The sequence below is a fragment of the Manacus candei genome, unplaced genomic scaffold, assembly GCF_025592945.1.
Source record: "Manacus candei isolate 608988 ecotype Guabito, Panama unplaced genomic scaffold, ASM2559294v1 h1tg000015l, whole genome shotgun sequence".
Classification (NCBI taxonomy): domain Eukaryota; kingdom Metazoa; phylum Chordata; class Aves; order Passeriformes; family Pipridae; genus Manacus; species Manacus candei.
Window position 1 is genome coordinate 2,409,422 of NW_026138063.1, and position 17,667 is coordinate 2,427,088.

The 17,667-nt window shown below is 42.2% G+C and overlaps 1 long non-coding RNA gene across 1 annotated transcript; it reads left to right on the forward strand.

The window, feature by feature from the left end:
- The first annotated feature begins 2,668 nt into the window (after positions 1 to 2,668).
- LOC127468600 (uncharacterized) lies at positions 2,669 to 15,259 on the forward strand. Its single transcript, XR_007903604.1, has 3 exons — positions 2,669 to 2,783; positions 5,134 to 5,273; positions 14,582 to 15,259. It is a non-coding gene; the product is annotated as an uncharacterized LOC127468600 (long non-coding RNA).
- Positions 15,260 to 17,667: the final 2,408 nt, after the last annotated feature.

The following is a 17,667-nucleotide window of genomic DNA, read 5'->3' on the forward strand; positions in this document are numbered from 1 at the left end:
TTGTTCTCCTGGAGAATTTCCATGTATTGCTTTTCCTTCTCTGTCTAAAATCCTGTCCCAGAGTGGATCTGCACCTAAAAGACTCCAAATTGCTTCGGTAGACCGAGGTATTTTAGCCCAGTTTAAAGGAGATTTGCTTAAAGAATTTATTTGATCTGTTCTTTACTTTTGAAAGATGACTTATAAAACTTCAGTGCTTTGATAAGTTGGAGTCATTGTTTGCTTCTTTTTATTTTACCTCTCATTTTGAGCTTTTTTAATCCTTATCCCAGTATTTGAATAACTGGTGTGTTTTGGCATCCCTATCCCAGGATTTGAACAACTACTGTGTGTGCACACTTCACTTATAAAATTGGTGCCACAGAGAGATGCAATTTGTGAAAACAAAAGCAGAATTATTGTTGTTGCTTGGATGCCCCTGAAAATATCAGCAAATCTGAAATATATGTTAACTGACCTTATTAATACGTGAAAAAAAGAAGCAGATTTTTCAACCCTGCACCAAATTTCCATTGATTTTTAGATCACTTGCTTTTATGAGGTTTTATTGTTTGTTTGTTTTTAACATAGAATTGGGTAAAGATTAATTTATTTCCTCAAAACCTTATTGCTGCCATGAAAAGGTTGCATCCCAACCTCTCTTTTTTTTTTTTTTAAAGTCCCGAATCTGAACAAATAAATAACAAGATATCCTTTGTTATTCTGGCATCCCATTAAGTTACCAAGGGGACTTTATTTTCCTGATTTGTGTTGTTGCTCTGGTTTCTTTTTCGTAGTCGCCTTGAAATGTGGATAAAAACTGGAAATAATGATGACAATAATAATGATAATGTGTCACATCTCTGCAAAGCAAATGTCAGTTGTGGTCCAGCTCCTCTGTGATCCAACATATGCTTTGCTCGGTGTTTTCCAAGGCTGATTGTCAGGCTGGAGACACTTGGAGTAAATAACTGGTAAGGAATATAATTGTGCCATATGGTTTTAAACGTTGTGGAGAAGTTTGTGAGTTTGAAATCCTCGCTGTTTTCTGTTTGGCTCCCAGCATATGGTGGTGGTGACCTTCTGCCATAAAGGACAGGCAGGTTAATGCCAAATATATTCCCCATATGTTTGTTCCTGTTGCTGTCACACGAGGGTTAGTTGGGAGGATAACACCCAGATACAGAAATAGCAACATCTATATTTTTTTCCCCATGGAAAAACTGCTGTTCAAACATTAAGGAAGAAGAACTACTTGTGATTCTTTCATGGAATGGGTCGGGTTGGGAGGGAACTTAAAGCCCGCCCAGTTCCACCCTCTGCCATTGGCAGGGGCACCTTCCACTAGCCCAGGTTGCTCCAACCTGGCCTTGGACACTTCCAGGGATCCAGGAGCAGCCACAGCTTCTCTGGGCAAACTGTGCCAGGACCTCCCCACCCTCCCAGCCAGGAATTCCTTCCCAATATCCCACCGAACCCTGCCCTGTGGCAGTGGGAAACCATTCCCCCTTGTCCTGGCAATCCAGACCTTGTCCAAAGTCCCTCTCCAGTCACCTCCTAGATCATCTTTAGGTACTGGATGGCACTTAGATGCTTTTGTAATAAACCCCCATGAGGAAAAGGAAACTTTATTTAATTAGAATAAGAATGTTAAGAATGTGCAATAAGTTGTACTTTGTCCATGGGTTTTGGTGCAAGAAAATGAACCCAAAGTGTTAATGGAAGATATAAAGGTTGTTTGGTTGTTTGTTTTTTTTTCCTGCATTGCTGTTTCCCTGGCCTTGGACACTCCCAGGGATGGGGCAGCCACAGCTTCTCTGGGCAACCTGTGCCAGGGCCTCCCCACCCTCACAGCCAGGAATCCCTTCCCAATATCCCATCTAACTCTACTCTCTGTCAGTTTGAAACCATTCCTCCTTATCCTGTCACTCCATCCCTTCTAAACACTCTCTCCAGCTTTCCTGCCAGCCCCTTCAGGTCCTGCAAGGCCCCACTCAGGTCACCCCAAAGCTTCTCTGCTCCACCCTGAACAATCCCAACACTCAAACACCACACACCCCAAAAACATCTTTGTGAGGAGGGGTCATTTTATTCTTTCATTACTCTAGGAAGTGAATAGAAGCAAATGGCATCAGTCCAAATCCAACCTGATGGGAAATCAAGAACTGGGGGTTTAATCCACTTGCTCACATTCCTTCATCCACCTGCATGAGACCTGAACTGAACTTCCAGCCAAGGGTTTTAAGCAGCTAATTGCACATTTCTTCTGTTTTCTCCACTGTTCTCTAGCATGTTTTCCACAAACACAAATAAACTTTGTCTGTCCATATATCTGTGCACAAATACACACATCTCCATGGGAATGTAGAGATGAGAGAGTCAAGATTAACTGCTAGTAATAAGTTCAAAATTCCAACATTTCATTTGGACATTGTGGACATTTTGGGATGGAAAACTTTATGAGGAAAACGATAAATCTTTCCAGCTTGAATTAAATCAAAATTTACCTTTCTCTTTCCCAGGCTGAACAATCCCAACTCCCTCAACCTTTTCCTCACAGCAGAGCTGCTCCATCCCTCTGATATCCTGGTGTCCCTTTCCTCTCCATATTCTGTATAATGCATTACTGCAGCGTAAAAATAATTTTCCCCCCTCTACATTTATTGCAGAAATGATGAATTGTGTTTTCCAGCTTTCCCTAAGTGGAAGTTGCCTTGGAAAATGAGCATTTGAAAGCCTGGTGTGAGGTAGACCCTGTCAGTGCACATTAACGACAGGCTCTGCTGTTTGATGGAATTATCTTGGTTTGTAACATTCCTGGCTCATAACAATCATTTTAGTGCTGATAATATTTATGTTGGAGCTAAACATCAGAGTGCTGCGGCTAAAATGATTTTTATTAATAATATAATAGATCACTAATGGCAATTGTGCTTGAGAGGAACATGGCCCTACTGTAAATGAGCTCTCCTTCCATCTCGCTGCTGATGGGGCCATTTTTAAAATTGCTTGTTTTATTACAGGGAATAACGAGTAAATATGTAATGAGAACACACACAGGCACCTTGTGAGAAGTGTTACAGTGTGATAATGGGCTCAAACTGAGTTATGTGCAGCAATTCCCTGTGTTTTGTCCCCCCCAGCCAGAGCTGAGGGCGGTTTGTGGGGCAGAGAAGGTGGTTTTCTCACCTGGAGCAATTTTTAAACTAATAATCTCCCCATCCTGAGATATTATCTGGATTATTTAATTAGTCTGAATAATGTCTTTGCAGGAATAATCCAGGGAGTCTGAGTTATGGCAGTGCTGTGGGGCTGGAGGGTTATCACTATTTCTAATTTCCAATTTTAGAGCCTCCTTGGAGCCTGTGATCTTCTCACCTCTGTTCAGGTACCTCATATCTGGGGAAAAAACCCCGAACAACTCCCCCCAAAACCTCAGAGAACCCCCCAAAAGACATGAGCTTATGAGAAACCTCCCCATACACAAACATTTAGTATTAAATGTTTGTAAGATTAGACTTTAATTTTTTAGCCAGGAAAAGTATTTTGAATGTTACAATATAAAAAAAAATATATTAAAAAATGATATAAGGAAAGAAACAGGGACTTATAGAAATGATTGTCACCTCTCAGGCTCTGAGTTCATGGGACTTGACAATAACATCTGTGACTCCTTTTTTTTTTTTTTTTTTTTGTAGAAAAAAGGTGTCAAATTAAAATAAGTGAAACATTTTGGTAAAACTAAGTAGGTAAAATGCTTATCATGAATGGATTGCATGTCTAAAAGTGTATTGAGTTAAAATCAGTGTGATGTTATTGATTATTTGTCTTTAGAGGAGAAACTGGAGAGGAAGAAGTTTGTACTGGTGTGACTTGATTTCTTAAGAACTCTGCAATGGGAAGGATTTAAGAACAGAAACCATGAGAAAATTCAGATATATAAAATAAATATATCTTATCTATAACTCTTGACTTATATAAATGTCCTGCCCATGGCAGGGGGGTTGGAATTAAAGGATCTTTAAGGTCCCTTCCAACCCAAACCTTTCCCTGATTCTATGATATACATAAATATACATGTATATATAAAATAGAAGGACTTATGCAGGAGTTTTCCATGTCTTCTCATGGACTATTTTATCCATAGATCCATCTCAAACCCTTATTTCTTGTGAACTGTATGATTTTGTTGATTATCATCCTTCAGGACCTGTTGAATCCCCAGCTAAAGCCTGGGGCTCTGTTCTTGCCTTGCAAAGATTTCCACCACCTCCAAAAAAAAAAAAAATCCAAAGAAGGCCTCACAGAAGATGTTTTTATGGGTTTTGAGCTAGATTGTGAATGACCAGGGCTTTGGGCACATGTGCCAGCCTGGCCTCAGCTGGCAGGGCCCTGCTGAGGGTCAGAGCATCCCCACCCTTTGCTCTGCACTTGGGCACTTGTTGCTAATTTTAGGTTCAGCTCCTCAAACTTGAGCCCACAGGCTGGATTTTCTCAGGGAAACTCAAGGTCTCTTGATCTTTCCCAGTAAATATTTAACTCCCCTCAGCTTGCATTTCGTGGGTTGGAATGATGATTTTCTCCTGTTCCTGCAGTTCCCCAGGCAGGGAGGCTCTGGGGGGAGGAATGTGGCACATCCAACTGTCCCCTCAGTCTCCTGCTCTCTGGATGCCATTTCATCCCAAACTCGCTCTCACACAATTCTTTCTCCGTGCCAGAACTTTGCTCAAAAAGTATCTGCTTGAAAAACAAGAGGCAAAAGACCTTCAGGAGGCAGATCTTTATTATCCTGGATTGAAGAGAACATTTCGAAAGCGAGGCAAAAGAGGGAGACAGCAAAATAAGATTAGTGAAAGACACAGTACTATGGACCAGCCCAGTGACAGAGACTGATTAGAGTTTAAAAGATTCTGTCCTTAAAAAGTGAAGAGGGAAAAAAGAAGAAAAAATCAAGCCCTTCAATCAGAGCATTTCAGAAATATTATACAATAATTTATTTACCCACTCTCTGAAGCTCTTGTGCTTCCTGTGTTGTTTGAAATCTGTAATTTGATTTTGTTAAAAGTCTTCCTAGTAAGAAAATTGCCTTTTTATTTATGGGTTTGGTTGGTTGTGTGGGGTTTTCTTCTCAGTTTTTATTTACTGTGTCTCCAGGATGGTGTTTGAGGAGAGGATTCCCACACTGACCCACTGCAGCTCTCGCTGTCCCAAAGGAGATTTTGAGGGGACAAGAGGAGGAGGAAACTCCTGACAAAGGCTTCAAGGAAGGACATGGCAGAACATGGCAACTGCAGGTAAGAGAAGACTATTAAAAGTTTTATTGGATCCTTTTTAACCCTCATATAGTAACCAGAAATGAAGAAATAAAATATTTATTACCACTTCATTAATTAGTTTTAAAAATAACCTCTTAATTAGTTTCTTCTGAAGTAGGAAATTCCAAATTATTTTCTGAATAGTTTTCTTCCAAATCTGTCTTGACTGAAATTTAAATACACTGGGTAATGCTAAACATTTGGCTTGATTCAGGCTGAAAAGATGTAATTTTTTTTCCTCATAAAGCTTTCCATCCCAAAATGTCCACAATGTTCAAATGAAATGTTGGAATTTTGAACGTATTACGAGCAGTTAATCTTGACTCTGTCATCTCTACATTCCCATGGAGATGTGTGTATTTGTGCACAGGTATATGGACACACCAAGTTGATTTGTGTTTGTGGAAAACATGCTAGAGAACAGTGGGGAAAAGAGGAGAAATGTGCAATTAGCTGCCTAAAATCCTTGGCTGGCAGTTCAGTTCAGGTCTCAGGCAGGTGGATGAAGGAATGTGAGCAAGTGGATTAAACCCCCAGTTCTTGATTTCCCATCAGGTTGGATTTGGACTGATGCCATTTGCTTCTATTCACTTCTTAGAGTAATGAAAGAATAAAATGACCCCTCCTCACAAAGATGTTTTTGGGCTGTGTGGTGTTTGACTGTTGGGATTGTTGAGGCTGGAGCAGAGAAGCTTTGGGGTGACCAGAGTGGGGCCTTGCAGGACCTGAAGGGGCTGGCAGGAAAGCTGGAGAGAGAGTGTTTAGAAGGGATGGAGTGAGAGGATAAGGAGGAATGGCTTCAAAGTGACAGGGAGTAGGGTTAGATGGGATATTGGGAAGGAATTCCTGGCTGTGAGGGTGGGGAGGCCCTGGCACAGGTTGCCCAGAGAAGCTGTGGCTGCTCCTGGATCCCTGGAAGTGTCCAAGGCCAGTTTGGAGCAACCTGGGCTAGTGGAAGGTGTCCCTGCCCATGGTAGGAGGTGGATTGAGATGATCTTCAAGGTCCTTCCCGCCCAAGTCACTCTATGATTACAAACCCCTCTGAAGATATTTAACTGTTTGCCAGGGCAGGTCAATTGGTTTTGATCGTTATAGCCAATATTTCCCACAGTTTCTGCCCCACAGTTTCAAGTAAAAGAGTATTTTGAAGCTCATCCAGGTGTCCTGGTCCTCTGGAGAGGAGGTGGCTCGTCCTGAGTGCTGAGTGGGAGCAGGTCCCCTTTCCAAGGTGTGTTTTGGAGAACACTAATCCCAACAGAGCTCCATTTACTTGTTTGTGCGAGGAGGAAAATGCATATTTGGCATCTTGAAGTTAATATTGTGATTTCCACTTGTTTCCATTGAGAGAAGCCTTGGCTGGGGGTTGGATTTTTGCTTCTCCTGCACTTTGCTGAGCAAACCAGGCTGATGCAGCCACAACTTGTTTTTGTTTTCCGGTTCCTTCGAACAAGCGATTCTGTGGCTGCTTGAACATGAATTTGGGAGGATAAGGAGGTTGCTTGGCAACTAAACTGCAATATTTGCACTGGTACCTGCCTGTGGTTTCCCAGGGAGAGCACAGAGCTCCCTGTTTTTATTTGTTGCTCACAGTGCTGGGTGCCAGGACTCGCTGCTGCTCCTGGAGCCTGTTGCTGTCATGCCCTGGACCCCGAGGACCAGGAGGGCTTGTGGTGGGCACGTGAGCTGCTCACCAAATTTCTGTCCCTTCTCACATCTTTTGCAAACTAATTTCAGTGAAATATTCAGCTTTTAGAGATGATAGGGCAGAGCTGTGTCTGTGACTTGTGGAATCACAGAATGGTTTGGGTTGGAAGGGACCTTAAAGCTCATCCAGTTCCACCCCCTGCCATGGGCAGGGACACATTCCACTAGCCCAGGTTGCCCAAATCTCCATCCAACTTGGCTTTAAACTGTAGCCTGTCCTACTTTCCAGTCAGAAAAGAAAGATCTAGAGCTCTGTCCTTTCAAAGTGATCCTTATCCAGAAGATCCTTTTATCTCAGTAGTATTATTATTCAAGGAATTGGAAAAAAGTGATCAAGAAAGACTGACTATCTTTTTTCTTAGACTACCAACAAAGACAATGGTAAATGATAATATATATATATAAAAAAAAGTCCAGTAGAAAGCCACCAAGTTTCCAGAAGTTATTATTCCTGGCAGGGGCTGGGCAACCAACAGGAATAGTTTTCAGAAGCTTCTGTGTTGTTTTATTTCTGTTTAGCTGAGTCTTAAGGTGACAGTTGATCTTTTATTAATGGCAACTTGAGCTAATCCCCTCATATTTTCTTTTTTGGAATTTAGAAAAAGCCAGAAAGTATTCCAAGATTAGTCATGCTCCATGATATAATGTGCACACAAAGGCCTATGTTTTATTCATTGCTGATATGCAAAGAGTATTTCCAAATAGAAATGTTCCTCCTGTCCTCCTACACCACCATGTCTGACAACAGTTTATACAAATGCTCCCTTGAGAACACCTGCTTTTTTTTAAAAAAAAAAAAAAGAAATAAAACAAAAAAACTCTTTTCCCTTTTGTTTTATGGACGTTGTTGGGACATTTACAAATTATTTATCCTGTACAGAAGTTAAAAATAAACTAAAATTGCAAAAAAAAAAGCTTTACTGGAAATGACAAAGGTTTCTCTAAACTCTCTCTGTTCTCATTTATAAATCTGAAATGTTTTGTGCAAAGAACTTGGCAAAAACTTTCCTATTCTGAAGTTTTTAAGGGACTTAAACTCTAGTAAGCCTGAAAATGTGGCTTTTGAGGCCTCTCCCAGATCTGGCCATGCTAAATAGCTGAATCTTGTTCCTTTAAGTTGTATTTTAAGAGGAAAAAGAAATCTAGTTCTGAGCAGTGCTGGTTTTTATTTTCAGACAGTACTTTGTAAACCCTGCTTGGAGAACCTTGATATCAGAGGGTATGGTTGGCATGACAAAGCCAAGTGTGCAGGGGATGGCTGAGGAACTGCTCTCCAGGATGAGAGGGCACTTGGAACATCTGGAAACCCTTCTGTTCTCACGTAGAAATTGTAGCTGGAAAATCCTTTAAATGGAAGTACAGAATGGTGCAGGCCAAGGGACCTGAGAACCCCTTCCACAGCCTAAAGGGGCTCCAGGAGAGCTGGAGAGGGATTTGGGACAAGGGATGGAGGGACAGAACACAGGGAATGGCTTCCCACTGCCAGAGGGCAGGGATAGGTGGGATATTGGGAAGGAATTGTTGGTTGTGAGGGTGGGGAGGCCCTGGCACAGGTTGCCCAGAGAAGCTGTGGCTGCCCCATCCCTGGGAGTGTCCAAGGCCAAGTTGGACAGGGCTTGGAGCAACCTGGGCTGGTGGAAGGTGTCCCTGTTCATGGCAGGGGGTTGGAATTTGATGGTCATTAAGGTCCTTTCCAACCCAACCCATTGTGAGATTCCATGATAAATGTGGATGTAGGACAAATGGGATGTCACATTCACCTCCTGGCTGCACAGTCTGGGCACTGCTGGGGTTGATGGACATGAGCCAACTGAAGGGGCTTCTTCCTTCCCACCCCCTTTGTGTCCATCTGTAGCCACTGGCTGTGAATTTAAGGAAGCAGTTGGAGGGATTTTCAAATGTTAAGTACTTTGATCCTTCACCTCTCAAACTTTGTCTGTTTTGAGCGAGAGAACTTGAGCAGGGAGGACGTTCTTCTCTCTAAAGAAATCATCAAAATCTTTAATATTGAATTTATACCCAAAGTCCTGCTGCCATTTGTGCCCCTAAGTGCATCAATCCACCTTTCTGGGGGAAAAAAGCAATCAAATAAAGGCAAGATGAGTAATTTTATTGCTTATACAGCCCCTGTTTCAAGTCATCCAGGGTGCAATTTAAGGGAAGGTCCCATCATGTGGGACCTCAGCTTTGTCCTTGAGCCTGTAAAAAACAGAGTACAAGTGTTATTTTCTTTGTCAACGTGGGCATTTCGGTGTGGAAGGCTCAGTAATTAGGGAGGTGAACTGATTGCTACCTCCTACTTCATCCTCCTGAGGGAAAGTTTGCTCATCAAATTCAAAGGCTGACCTTGGTTGGGGTCCTACAAGGAATATTGCATTTGGGTTGACCTTCACAATCTAGATCGGAAAAGATGAAAGGATTAGCTGGAATTGAACACCGAGCATCCAAGGAGAGGGGGGAGAAAAAAAAAAGCAGCTAAACCCACAGAAATATAAATTATACATGAGAAGCCTTGTATGCTAATGTTATAATCTTATGTCACCAGGCTTCTTGCATTAGCTGGGTGTGTAGGTGTCTTCTGAGGTGAATAGTAACAGAGCCCTTAAAAATAACACCTCCAGCGAGCAGTCCTCCTGCAGGGAGGGAGATCTACTTTTTTTTATCATAAGCCAAAAACCCTAAACTACATAAAATATTTGCTGTTCCTGTAAGTACAAGATTTGTGGGTGAGCTGTGGTGTTTTTCCACCTGTTTGGTGGTGGGGTTTGTTTTTTTATCTTGTGAGAGCAGCAAACGTAAGTAATTCCAGATTTAGGGGAGGGAACGTGCTGTGCCCTCCAGTCCCCACTGAAGGTGAAGCTTTGTCACAGGCCCTGCTGGGCTCCTTCAGGCTCCCACTGTGGCCGTGTCACCCTCACCTGGGGGTCCTCCCAACTCCTGAGAACAAGGTACTTGCAGTAATTAACTTGATGGATGGTTTCTATCAAAGGCCTCGGATCCCGAGGAAACGCTGCCGAAACACCGGGAAAAACAAAACCTGACCCTAAAATAGCTCCAAAATTAAACAAATCCCCCGCTTTCCCCTCCCTGCTCCAGGTTTGCTCAGCACGTGGCGAGGTTGTTCTGCAGAGCTGCAGGTTTTGGAATCAGTTTTTACGGTTTAAATGATGATTTAAAATGCGCTTCTCTGTTTCTGTCAAGATTGCTGATCCTCGATAGAAATGTTATTTATTGAGTGGCAAGGAGTAACAGAGTAGAAAGTTTTTTCAGGTAGACAATGGGGATTCTCAGGTTTTTTCCACTAAGATGATTTATTGCCATAGAAAGGGAGTTTCTGGAGAACTTACTGTTCCTTAGCACGGAAAAATCACGTTAAAACTTCTTCTATATTGAATTTTTTTTCTTTGTCTCGGGGTATAAAGTCTGATGGTCCATACAGTGATATGATAACGTTATGTAGAGCCACTGCTTTCTTGAAATGCTCATAAACTAATAACAACCATCATGGCAGTATAAAAGTTATCTATATTTTTTTTTTATTGAATCATTTAGTTCTGTTGTTTCGTTCTCTGAAATCATCTTTCCTGTCCTGCAACCTCCTACTCCTATATTTTCAGAATAATTAATACATGTAAAACTTAGCAGACCAAGATTTATTTTTTTTCCTCTTTCTAATCTTCAGTCATTTTCTATATATTTTTTTTTAATTTTTAAGTCTTGCTAATTCCCTTCCCCAGGACTCCCCTTGCTGATAGGGTGCCTTTGCAGCACCTTTGCTGTCACCGTTGGGATTTTTTATCTTGGCAGCAAAAAACTGGGAGATCTCTCTAATCTTCAGCACAGTTCTAGTGCTGATTTGATTTACTGTTAATTCTGACACTGTCACTGCAGAATCTGCTCATGGATTAAATCAAGGGAGGGAAGACATTGATAACAATGAAAAAATAGAAGTTCTCTCAGGATGGGCCAGAGCTGCTGGTTCACCTGCCCACCCTGAGCTCTACAGGAGCTTTCAAAGTCTTGAAATGTGAATTAATCTGTAAAATTAAGGGCCAGAAATAAGAAGTTTTTCAACTCCAAGCAGATATTTTAATTTTAAGGGTGTTTCAATGGGTTTCCTCCATCCTGCTGCACACCTCGATGAACTGAGAGCAACTTCCGTGCACAAAGGAAAACTTGGTTATGGTTAAAATACCCAGTAAGGCAGTTCAGACACCTAAAATCTTAATTTTTTCCCTTTAAACTTGGACTCTAAAGCTGGTCTGCATTGCTAGAAAAATCAATGATAATTCATATTAAATTTAACTGTGGTGTTTCCATAGAGATGATGTTTAACATGAAAATAGCTGAAACATTTTGTCACCGATCCTGAGCCTCTACTTTATAACATCTTTTTGAAGCAATGCTGAAGCATGGAAATAAATCCTTCATTTCAATAGGAAAACCCACGTGATGAAATATGGGAAAGTAACAAAATGTGTCTCTAATTCAGGGTAATTAAAGGCAACTTCTCTACAAATTGGAATATGTGACTTAGCTTGTTCTGTCAAGGATGAGTTAAAAGGAATGTTGTAATAGAAATGGGTTAGATGTTTATAGGGCAAGGAAAGAGAAAATGTTGGTCAATAGAGATGCTGGAAATTTGTGTTAGAATTGATTTTTGGGGGGTTCACTTCACTGGCAGCGACTGCAGGAACACTCAGAATCACTTCAAGTGTTTCTAGAGGTGAAACAAAATTATCTCCCTGAACAGTCCACTGAGCAGCCGATGGGAACACAGAGATTTTTTTGGGTTTCATCCTGGAAAAGGAGCCAAATCTGATAAACATGGTGAAACTGAAAATTCAGTGATTATAATGTCATTGCACAGGAAACTTAGTTTGGGTTATTTGTGCTGCATGGGAGCTTTTAGCAAGGTGGAGTTGGAATAGCAAGAGGAAGGAAATGCAGGGCCTCAAAATTTCAGGATAAAGTGTTTTAGTGGAAAGAGAGAGACTTGAAATTACAGAATAAAAATGGACAGTTGACCACAAGTGCAGGTGGCCAGTCTGAGATTCCAGAGGTCAGGAACAGAAATGGGAAATAGAAATGGAGAACCTCTGAATTACTGAAGCACTTCAGTATAAATTTGATCTGGAATCCATCATTTATAAGCACCTGGAAAGCCTGGATGAGATGTAACAAGGCAGATTGCTTGAACCACGCACTGGTGTTCCACCAGTTTCATACAGGTGCAAATCTGGAGGGGGAGAGGATTTTAGGATATGATTTAGGCTAGGATTCAGGCTGGATTTAGGCTAGGATTCAGGCTGGATTTAGGCTAGGATTCAGGGTTTAGGATTACTGCAGCAGGATGTGTCTCCAGCTGACTAGCATAGGGCTCTTTAATTTCCTTGCATTAAATACCATATGCTGTCTCTTTGTGCCAAACACTTACCAAACACTGGCATGCTGTTGCCACTGATATTCCCTCTAGGAATAATGCCATGTCCCTTAAAAACCCACTCTCTAGAGCTCTGCTTTGTTTCTGTAGGACTTCCTGCTCACAGGCAGTTTTGGTGCAGCAGCAACATGACTGTTCTTCCTTTTGGGTACAAAAGCACTTCCATAATTCAGGATGTCAACAGAACTGTGTGGGTAGGTTGGCAATGTCCCTCTGCCACTGAACTATGGGGTTTTGTGGCATTGTATCCCAAATAAAAAGCTTTTCTGGGAAAATGTACGTTCCTCCTTTTGAACTCTGTGTCCTAATTCAAGCTCATGTCCTGCTGTGCACAAATCCCCCCCAAACTTAAAATCCTATGAAGTGCTGTTATTTCCTACTCAAAATGATAAAGTAAATTTTAAAGCAGCCTTTTGAGGTGAATTCTGCTTTGCATGTTTGGGGCTTTTGCTGTACTTTTTTCTGTGGCCCTGACAAGTGCTGCTCACAGAGCCCAGTAAAGATCTTTTTGTGAAGAACCCAACAAAGATCATACCAATGTCTCATTACTTCTGCTTTTGAGTCCCCAGATAATCACAGGGAACTTATTTGGGTACTAATGTGGAAACTGTTAAGTGGCTGTGCATGACTTCCACTGAAAATCAGCGTTAATTAAAACATAATTACTTTAAATTGTCGTGATACTTTAGAAACAATATTAGAAACACGGAAGGGGAAAGCGACTGAATTGATTTCAAATGAGATCCTGCACGTCCAGGCAATTATGAGGATTTTAAATGGAATTCTCCTGAAACAGGGGGTGGAAAAGCAGAGGTCAGGTACTGCCTGAAGCAAACTAATGACCTTGGGAAGCTTTCCTGGGCTCCAGGCTGACTAATTGCTGTGATTTGTCATTATTGGAGCAGAGATGGTCTACCAGGCACTGGTGCTTTTCACTAAGTTCTGCTATAAAGAAGCCATAAATAACTAATCAATAAATGCAATAACCATTGCAGGACCATATTTGCAGCCACTGAAAAACTGGGAGAAGTTTATCCAGTCCTTGCTACACTAAAGTCGTGAAGGAAGTGATTTCCTTCCTTATTAAAGGCTTTAAATTCAATTGATTAATATTAAGTTGGTGGTTTTCTATTTAATATATAAATATAACTATTTTATTCTTAAATAGAAGGTACAAAAGCTGTATTTATATCCAAGGAAAACTAAAAATAAAATGCAAAAAAGACCATAAAATAATATGTAAATAAGATTTTTGGCATTGGGTCTGTCTCATCCCACAAAAATTGATTTAAAAGCGTCCCCTTGTTGTATTTAAAATGACTGTAAAAGCAAAAAGAAGAAGTTAAGAGACCTGTGAGGGGAATTTTAAGGAACTCCTAATTTTTTTAAAGATTTTAAATTGAGGTTGTGCTACTGGAGAAAGCAAGAGACAACCTGGAGGGGTGAGAACATGGAGATGAGGACCCTTCTAAATGAGGTGCTCTTGAGTTGGATATACAGGTGACAAAAGATGGAATGTGTCTTCCTAGTCATGGAAAGACTGAGAAATGAGAGGGGGAAAAAAAATGTGAGGGTTTTGGGTCAAGTTTTGCACAAGATCCTTTACCATTATGAGTGAGAAGATTTCCTTTTGAAAACCATGAACCCCAGAAGGGTTTGAGTTGGAAAGGACCTTAAAGATCATCCAGTTCCAACTCCCTGCCATGGACACCTTCCACTGTATATATTTCTTTTTTATAATAGAACTGACATTGTCAGGTTTTGTCACAGAGGTGAGGTTGTTTTATTCAAGTTTTCAGCAGAAATGTTGCTTTCTAAATCTAATAATTTCTGGTGATCCTTGATTATCCACAGGGACAAGGAAAAACAATTGGGAAAAACCCAGTTGTGGAAAGTAGGGTTAAAGCGGCAAGGTTTGAGCTGTTGAGGCTGTAACTTGATTTTCCAGGCAAAGTTGGTGGGTTTTTTGCAAAGAAAACAAGGACAGAGGAAACTTATTTTTGAGGTTTTACCAAAATCTTAAATATTTCAAAGTGATCTTGAAGTGTTTTCAACACAATAAGACACAGTCTCTGTGCCTAGAGATGCTCAGATTCCTTTCCTTTTTTTTTATTTTATATTTTATTTTCTTTGTTTGCAGTCCTGCAACTCCCAACATCCAGAGCTCTGTGAGATGATGGAAGCCCTGGAGATACAGTGGCAGAAATGGTGATCACTCCAATTCCAGGGCTGAGGTGTCTGTGTCAATCACATCAAACTTTGAGATCTATGGACTTGGAAAAGATGTCCTGGAGGAGGGAATTTCTGTGGATGAAAGGATGAACCACAACACCCTGATGGGAGCAAAACCTTCCACTTCTTCAGGGGGTCATGGGTTTTGTGCCAGTGGAACTGGGGAAAAAAAAAATCATCTGGCCAGTGGGATGTGGAGCAAATTGGTTGTGATGGGGTGTGAGAAAGACATGAGCTTTCATTGGAGGGAATAAACGAAAAATCAGAGATTATTTCTCAGGCTGGAATGGAAAACTCTCTCTCACGAGACTCTAAAGGGAGCAACGAGATGAGATTGTTCTACCAAAACTGGGGGAATTCATTAATGGGAAAAATATCTCTAATTCCCTGCTTGCCAGGGAAAAGTATCTACAAGTTCCCTGCTTGCCACAGGTGACAGGCAAAATTGCATTTATATTTTAATTCATGACAGGGAATTGTTACTAAGCACCTTCTATTTGTAAACCTGATTTAGCAGCGACTTGTGCTTTGGGAAGCAGATGGTTCTTGCCTGTTAGTAGGAGCACCTTTGGGGAATTGTGCCTTCCAGGAGAGGAAAAATAGTCATAATAAACTGGTGTCATCTTTAATCTTGACTAACAAATTTCCAGTGCTTCTTTTGAAAGTGGGAGTCGGGCAGGATGAGCCTCCTGAGCTCAGAGAAAAGCAGAGACAGGGACCAGTGGTGGCTCAGCTGCAGATCCAGCCCCGCGTTCCCAGGTGGGGTCTGGGAAACATCCCTGTTTTCTGGGAGCTCAGCTCCGACTCCTCCACGTTCTGGGATGGCCCCACAGGGAATGTGAGCACGGATAAAGCTGGGGGTGGGGATGGATTGGCATCACTCATCAAGAACTGCAGTTCTGTTGTAAAAAGTGCTGCCTTTGTACTTCCAGGAGAGCGGGGAGCTGTGCCTGAGCTGGGCACAGCATGATCCCTAAAACCCAGCAGGAATCAGCCCTCCTGGATAAAACCACTCGCTAATTTTAGCCTTGAAGTTTGTTTTGCTCCCTCAGCTGTCTTTTAACTCGCTGCTTGCAAGAGCTCGTGCTGCCGTTTCCTTCTCGGGAGGTGCAATTTCCAAAGCTTTTCCCACTTTTGTTCCAGGAGCTTTGAGAGGAGGGGAAAAAATGGAAGTTTTCCTTCTGATACCAGTGTGTAATTTGTGTTAATTTGCAGCTACTGCCTCAATAATTCATGTGACAAGCTGAGCCTTTGCTCTGGCAGAGGATTCATCTCAGCAACCCGAGTGTGTCCATGTGTTTGCATGGGAATCCAACACACTGTGATGTTCCTGCTGTTAACTTTCCTGTTGGATCATGGAATCTGGGACCCTTTAATGTGTGTGTCTGACTTTGCCTGCTATCAAAAATTGAAGGTGGCAGTAAATAATGAAGCAGTTTTGTTTTCTCTCCAGCTCTAAAGAACAAACAAGGGAAGGAGAGGGGGGAGAGGGGAAGCAAGAACATGAATTTTTAAGCTCTTTCTTCTCTTGCTCAGCCTGGGGGAGGTGAAGGAGAAATCCAGAGAGTCCAACCACGGGATGATGCTTCTGCTGGCTTGGGGTCCTGTACAGTGAAGGTCAGGGCTCACCCAGACTGCAGCAGGATCTTCATGAGAAATCCTTCATGGCTCTTTAGAGGGAAAAATTCTTTGTTTTTCGGGACATATGTGATGTTCTTTTCCAGAGGAGGATGTTAAATCCAGTTCAGCTTACCCTGAGCTCCTATAGCAAGAAACGTCTCTGAGTTAGACCTTGTCCAAGAGTAAAAAACTGAACCTTTTGAGGGATTTTCTTATTTTTCCCACCCCTGACACTTCCAAGTAAGAAAATCCAATGACTCCTGTCCCTCCAGAGAGTTCTGCCTCAGTTGCTACTTAAAGAGCTTACCTGTGGCATTGGTTTCCCTTGGATTTAGTCTATTTTTTTAATTTGAGGCTGTATAAATAATATAAATAGCAAACAGGGACATTATAACTGGATTTTCATATGCAATCCTAGGGCATCCTCATGGAGAAAAAGGTGGGGTATTTTAATTATGAACCTGTAATTTTAAACAATGGTTTTGGTCCGGATTTGCTCCTTTTTCAGATACTGGTGATTCTTCTGGTAATGTGGGGTTGTGGTGGGAGAAAGAAACCTTCAGAGGTGGGGTGTGAGGGTGCTGATTAAACCCCTGTGGCCCTGAGGCTTCCAGACCTGAGCTCAGCTCAGCAACTCTGCTCTGGAGCCAGGCTGGGAGAGCTGGGAATTTTCACCTGGAGGAGAGAAGGCTCCAGGGAGAGTTGAGAGCCCCTTGCAGGGCCTAAAGGGGCTCCAGGAGAGCTGGAGAGGGACTGGGAACAAGGGATGAAGGGACAGGACAAGGGGGAATGACATCAAACTCACAGAGGGTGGGGATAGATTAGATGTTGGGAAGGAATTCTTGGCTGGGAGGGTGGGGAGGCCCTGGCACAGGTTGCCCAGAGAAGCTGTGGCTGCCCCATCCCTGGGAGTGCCCAAGGTTGGAGCAACCTGGGCTAGGGGAAGGTGTCCCTGCTCATGGCAGGGGGTTGGAATCTGATGATCTTTAAGGTCCCTTCCAACCCAAAACCTTGTAGGATTCTATGATATTCTCCATGATGTTTCCAGCTCTGAGTCGACACAGGCAGAGGGCCACAAGCTGCCATGGGAAAATGTCCTGATTCCTTTTTCTGCCCCCAGTGCAGTCAAAAAAAAGAGCAAAGAAACACAAACCCAGGATCCAGACTGGGTGAATGCCATGAGGAACGACTGAAGTGCTTTGTTAATTAACTCACTGCTGAAACACTCTTTTGTTTAGCAGGAAAAGTGTGTTTGTGTGATGCAGCAGCAGCAGCAGTTTGGACAGAGGGCTCTGTGCCAGGGGTGCTCCCTGTGCTGCATCAGAGTGCACTCCAGAGGAGCACCCTTTGTGTGCATCCAGGAGCCTGCAAACT